The sequence below is a fragment of the Tupaia chinensis genome, unplaced genomic scaffold (genome assembly GCF_000334495.1).
Source record: "Tupaia chinensis unplaced genomic scaffold, TupChi_1.0 Scaffold144336_1, whole genome shotgun sequence".
NCBI classification, from domain to species: Eukaryota; Metazoa; Chordata; class Mammalia; order Scandentia; family Tupaiidae; genus Tupaia; species Tupaia belangeri.
Window position 1 is genome coordinate 893,882 of NW_006204194.1, and position 7,023 is coordinate 900,904.

Sequence of the window (7,023 nt, forward strand, 5' to 3'; positions counted from 1 at the left end):
ACCCCCCCCCAAAAAAAAAAAAAACTATTAGAGGATGAGAAGAGGAGGTTAGAGAAATGAGAAGAGGAGGTTAGAGGCTGAGGACAGAGTCTCTTGCTTGGGTACTGGGTTTGTTGTATTGAGCTTCCTTCACCATGAAGGAAGGCTGTATCAGGCATAATAGTTTACCAGATGACGTATTCTGCTAAGAAACCATGGACATGAAGTCCATGTGTAGGAATGAGAGGCAGAGGAATAATTGAAGCAAGATGACAGGTTTAACTCTGCCTCATACTTCTTTTCTGTAGGGCAGGAGCCCTAAATCTGAGAGGGATCATGCATGTCTGCTGATCCCTAAGAAGTCACCCAGAGCTCCAGCAGAAAGGCATAAGTTTATTCACATAGGACAGGATGCGCCTATGATAGTTAGAGAGTAATCTGCCATTAGGGAGCACAAGCTTAGTTATATACATTAAGAACAAAGCATAAAAAAAAAAAAAAAAAAAGAACAAAGCATACATAAATCAGTCAAAGATTAATGCCGACTTTCTGCCTGCAAGACAAGGGTCTGGTGCATATTCACTACTCTGTAAATTCACCACAATTTGAGACTTATTTTGAGAAGGCTAGGGTGTTTTATTCAGTTTGATGTAGTTAGGAGCAAATTGGTCATCTGTGAGAATCAGAAGGGGTGAATGATCCGTAGGGTTGTGCTTTGCGTGAGGTTAGGTGGACAGAGGAAAGTTGCAATAGTTGAGGGGACAGCAAGTGTAGCATGGATATCTGAAGCTGCACATGGTTTTTTGTGCCTATGGAATTGTGTACAGAAGCCCTTCATAAAATATTGCTAGGAATCATGGAAATTCTGTGGATCCTCTTTCAGTTTCCAAAGCATGCTCCGGGTGCTGTCAGCCATGTTGTGAAAGGCCTAAAAATAAGGCCCAATCTGATGTGCTGCTTCGACATCTGGTGATATTTGTATGACCTAAAATGACCTGAGTGCAAATCCACTTCTCATTTTGTTCTCATGGGCAATGTATCTTAAACCTAACATTGTCTTTTTATTGGGGGACCAGGTAAAGTTCCTAGTTATTATCATTTTTTAAGAAGTATTTATTTTTATTTATTATCATTTTTTAATTTGACCAGAGAGAGAGAGGAAAAGTGAAAAAGCAAGTCACAAGGTCTGGGACTTGAACTGCAGTCGGCCATGTGGGAGTCCAGCACCCTAACCACCACACCACCTGCTAATCCCATTTATTATTATTTTTTCTTTATTTTTTTTTTTGAGAAGTTTTTTTCACTATAGGGCACATGCGCTCACCAGACAGACAGAGAGAGACATAGAGACAGAAAGTGAGAAATCACCCCCTGAGGGGTGGTCACGCCACAATCCCTTCTCCTCCATTCTCCTCTCGGGATCTTGGGCACGCACGCACACGCAACCGGCGTGAGTTTTCAGCCACCGGGTCCGGGACACGAACCGCGGTCGACTACATGGGAGTCCAGCGACATAGCCATTACGCTAACTGCTGGTTCCCCCATTGATTATTTTTGTTAGTAGTAGGTTTAAATTCTCATACTAACCCAAAAGTTGTTCAATCAAACCAATTGTGTCCTGCCAAGGGACTTGGGGGCTACTACTGTGCTTTTTTTTTTTTTTTTTAAAGTTTGCTATAGGGTTTATGTGCTCACCAGATGGGGTGAAAGTGAAAACTCACTCCCCACATGGAGGATGATTATGCTGAAATTTCTTATCCCCCCATTTCTCCTTTAAGGATTTTGAGCAAATATGCACATGTGCTTAGCATGATTTTCAGGCCACTGGGTGCAGGACTTGGACCATGCAGTAAGCCATATGGGATCCAGCTGCCCTAACCACCACACCACCAACTGGCCCGTTACATGTTCTTAATCCTACAACACTTGAATACCACAGTCCAGTTCACTCTTTTCTGTGGTACGACTCCCATATAGCCCTCTGTGATGAGTGACGTCCTTCTCTCTCAGGCTGTGAGTTATATTTGCTTAGTACACTGTTGATGGTGTGCTGTCCAGTGCTGGATATTGTGTGTTTGTCCATCACTGTAAATCAAAGACATGAATTCCACTTCCAACAGTGGAGTGGAAGGAGAGGATTAAAATAACTGTGAGGAGGCCAGAGAGAGAGAGAGAGAGAAAGAGACCTATGGTGTGGGGAAATGTGATAGTGGCCATGGCATGAGGTACCTGGAGATTGGAGAGATGTACAGTGTAAAGAATATTGTGTCTTTAGAGAAGATGATTTTTTCTGATAGGCCAAAGAGCACCTGACTTTGGCCGTACCACGGGAAATGTCTGTCAGAATGGGGTAGATAATTTTACATCAGGACCACAACATATATATCTGCTTGTTCATCTGCCTCTTGTTGCTGATGGGTGTTTATCATGATCACTGGGTCCACTGAACCTAGTTTCTCCTCTGATTCGGGATCCTTAGATGACAAAAAGGAAGGGTAGACGTGTAAGGGACATGGATCATAAGTCCTCCAGAAAGGGACTGTTTGTGGTTTGACTTTATTTTTTTTTTTAAGAATTATTTATGGGGGGCTGGCAGGTGGCATGGTGGTTAAGGATGCTGGACTCCCATATGCCTGAGTATGGTTCAAGTCCCATACCTGGCGGCTTGCGTTCTCACTTTCTCTCTCTCTCTCCCTCTCTCTCTCTCTGGTCAAATAAAAATAAATGAATGAATAGACAAGGTTAAATAAATAATTATTAAAAAAAAAACCTACTAACAGACTTACCAACAGATACCAGATGACTAATATTTTCCAGCATCACATCTTTGTATAGTTTTCTCCCCGATGTGTCCAGTAGGGTCCATTCTTTCGGAGTGAAGTCAATGGTGACATCTTCAAAGGTCACTGATTCCTAGAACATCATGAACATTCTAATTTAGATAGAGCCATCTTACCAATGTCCAGAGTGAAAGCGTTGAGACAACAATGCTGAGCCAGCAAGAGAAACTGAGTTCACAGATCGAACTGTGTTTTGGGATCCAGTTTATTCATTCTAAGTGCCAAGCTTTGAGTCCTGGACCTAGTGGCTTGCTTTCTTGCTTTCACTTTCCCTCTCTCTGCCTCTCTCTGGTCAAATTTAAGAAATAATAACAAGTGCAATTAAATAAAAATAACTTTTTAAAAAAAGATTGGGACCAGCAGTTAGTATAATGGCTATGTCACTGGACTCCCATGTAGTCGACCACAGTTCAAGTCCTGTATGTGGTGGCTTAAACTCATGTGTGCGTGTGCATGCATGCATGGAGTGCGTACATGGGAATCCAGCAACATAGCCATTATGCCAACTGCTGGTCCCTATCATTATCATTTTTAAATTTGCCTCAGGGCACACACATTGAACAGTGAGGGGGAGAGAGACAGAGAAAGAGGAAGCAAGCTGCCTGGTTCGGGACTCAAATTACAGCCAGCCATGGGGGAGTTTAATGCCTTACCCATCACACCACCTGCTGACCTGTCATTTGATCTTTCATGATCTTAGCAGGGCAGTGTGACCTTTGAAGATGTGATTGTTAACTTTTTCCAGAAGGAACGAGATCTCAATGAGGTTTAGAGATACTCATATCATGAAGTGCTGGAGACCTTAACATTTCTCTCTTCCCTTGGTAAGGCCCTCACATTCACCCCATAACCTGAACTAGCCTCTACACTTCCTTCTTTCCTCATTGACAAGGCTATCTCTGTCACATAAGGACCATTGACACAGCTTGCTTTCTTAGATCTTAGGACATGTTCTTTGGTTAGGAGGACCTCTTCTTGAGTAGCCCCAACTCCTGCTTCGCTACACATGTAGAATCAAGAATCTTGCAGTTACCCTCCCCCCAAAAAAAAGGGACCAGCAGTTGATGTAATGGCTACGTTGCTGTACTCCCACGTAGTCGACCACGGTTCAAGTCCCGGACCCAGCGGCTTAAACTCACGCCGGGCGCGTGTGCATGCGTGCCAAGATCCCGAGAGGAGAATGGAGGAGAAGGGATTGCGGCATGGCCTTTCCTGCTGGGGAATGATTTGTCGCTTTCTGTCTCTCTGTCTCTCTCTGTCTTTCTGGCGAGCGCACGCACCCTATAGCAAAAACCTCTCAAAAAAAAAAAAAAAAAGAATCTTGCAGTTACCCTAATGGAGTCCACATTGTTTGCCCTTGTCTGTTTGGGTGACTTTGTCCAGATCCAGGCCCCTACTACCTTCCTCTTGCTGACATTTCCTCCTGCCTGCCTATGCCAGGAATTGCCATCACTGACATGGTCACTACTGTAGATTATGAGATGTTCTTGCAAAATCCTACTTTGAAATTCTCTTTGTAATATGTAGTTATTTTTCTGGTAGGCTCTTATGTGCTGCCTTATTCTGAGTAAGTATTGGCTGTATATCAGTTCTGTCTTTCTCTTAGTATTTGCATCTTCCACGTCCCAAGTACTTGATTATCTTGGTGGTAGAATGGAGAGCTCTCAGTATCCAGAACATGCACATGAATCCAGCCTTAGCAAGATGGGCTCAGAGGGAGCCTGGCCCTAAGAAGGGACATGTTATGTGGGCATAACATCTGGATTCTGTTCAAATCAAACCAGACGTTTTTTCTCTACTCTTTTTTTTTTTTTTTAAAGAGATAGTTTTTTTGCTATAGGGCATGCACACTCACCAGAAAGACAGAAAGAAAGTGAGAACACGCTACAATCTCTTTTCTATTCACCTCTTGGGATCTTGGGCACTCACACATACATGTTTTAAGCCTCTGGGTCTGGGACTTGAACCACATCTGACTACATGGGAGCCCAGCAACATAACCATTACACCATCTGCTGGTCCCACTGAGCATGAGTTTTTAGCCACCGGGCCCAGGACTTGAACCATGGTTGACTATGTGGGAGTCCAAAAACATAACCATTATACCATCTGCTGGTCCTTCACCGCTTCTCTTTTATCCAGCCTAGGAATAATTTTCATCCCTTAATTCCATTTTTCACTTCCTTTTCTCACTCCTCCATCCGCAGTGGTCTCTAATGTTAACATATCGTTGTATTATGACCATGAACATATTCTCTCTCTTTCTCTCTCCCCCCTCTCTGTCTTTGCTATAGGGTGCATGTACTCACCAGAGAGAGAGTGGGTTATTTTTTTAAATTATTTTATTTAACTTTATTTATTCATTCATTTATTTATTTTGATTTGACCAGAGAGGGAGTGAAAGAGAGAGAGAGAGAGCTGGCAAGCTTCCAGGTTCAGGACTTGAACCATAGTCAGCCACGTGGGAGTCTAGCACCCTTAGCCACCAAGCCACCTGCCAACCCTGAGAGTGGGTCATTTGAATGCAGACCTTTCTGTCTAAATTACAAAAAGCAGCAGTTCTCTCTTGATGCCTCTTGACCCATCTCAACAGAGGTTGGCAGTGCCTGCTACCCCACATTCAGATTAAAGCTATTTATTTATTTATTTATTTATTTGAGAGGTTTTTGCTATAGGGCACGTGTGCTCACCAGAAAAACAGAGAAAGACAGAGAGACAGAAAGCTTGAAATCACCCACCCCACCCCCCCAAGAGGGATAGCCACGCCACAATCCCTTCTCCATTCTCCTCTCAGGATCTTGGGCACACATGTACATGCACCTGCGTGAGTTTAAGCCACCGGATCCGGCACTCAAACTGTAGTCACCTACATGGGAGTCCAATGACATAGCCATTATGCCAACTGCTGGTCCCCAGACTAAAGCTTATTGTAAAAGCCTGCAAGAGCCTCTCAGCATAGGAGTTAGGTTGTTATTATTATTATTATTTTCCATAAAGGTAGGGCATGTGTACTTGCTGGAGAGAGACAGTGAGAGGGAAAGTGAGAAATCACCCTCTGGGGGGATGGCCACACTGCAATCCCTTCTCCATTCTCCTAGGATCTTGGGCACTCACGCACTCACACACACACACACACACACACACACACACACATACACACATTTGTCTGGCATGAGATTGAAGCCACTGGGTCAGGGACTTGAATTGCAATTGGCCATGTAGGAGTCCAGTGACATAACTGCTACACCATCTCCTGGTCCCAAGAGTTGGGGTTTTTGATGCAAAAGTTTCCATGTGCTACTGCCCATAGCACAACGAGAAACAGTTACTATTTTGCTATTGTACCTTCAGTGAAACTGCTTCATTAACTGAAGGACATGAAATAATTATGATACCTGAGATATACACTGTCTTGGCTCATATTTTCATTAGAAAATATTCTAATAACGATTATCAGAAGAATGCTGTACCAGGGCCGGCAGGTGGTGTGGTGGTTAAGGGCGCTGGACTTCCACATGGCCAACCACGGTTCAAGTCCTGGGCCTGGTGGCTTGCTTTTTCACTTTCTCTCTCTCTCACTCTGTCCCTCTCTGATCAATTTAAAAATAAATAAAGTGAAAAAAAATACTGCTTAAAAAAAAAAGTGTTATACTAAAATGGAAATAGAAGAACGCAACCAGGTTTGCACCTAGGCACAAAGGTACCCAATGTTATCTATAAACCTGTAGCATCTTTTTCCCTAGGACCAACATTGGAACCACTAAAGGAGCTGCCTTCACCTATTCCACGTGAACAGTGCTCTATGAAGAGTTTTCAATTGACCAATGAAGGCTGCTTGGTTTAGGGATGGAAGTTCCAAAGTGAATGTGTGAGGAGCTACTGCATTAAGACTATCCAGTGGAGTTACTGTGATTGGAAAAGGTCAGAATAAATAAAGTCCCATATTATTTTCTTTCTTTTAATTGGCATTTTCCAGAGAGACTGAGATATGAAGAGAGAGATGGAGAGGGAGAAAGAACACGTTCCCAAAGGAGTGTGGTCACGCTGCAATCTTCTCTATTTCTCCATCCTCTTTGGATTTGATTTACAGCATGCCATGTGAGATTTGACTTCCCTTAACCACTAGGCTACAAGGCTGGCCCATGAAGACTTTTTTTTTTTTTTTTTTTTTTTTTTTTTAAATGACTCAATGGAATGATAAGGT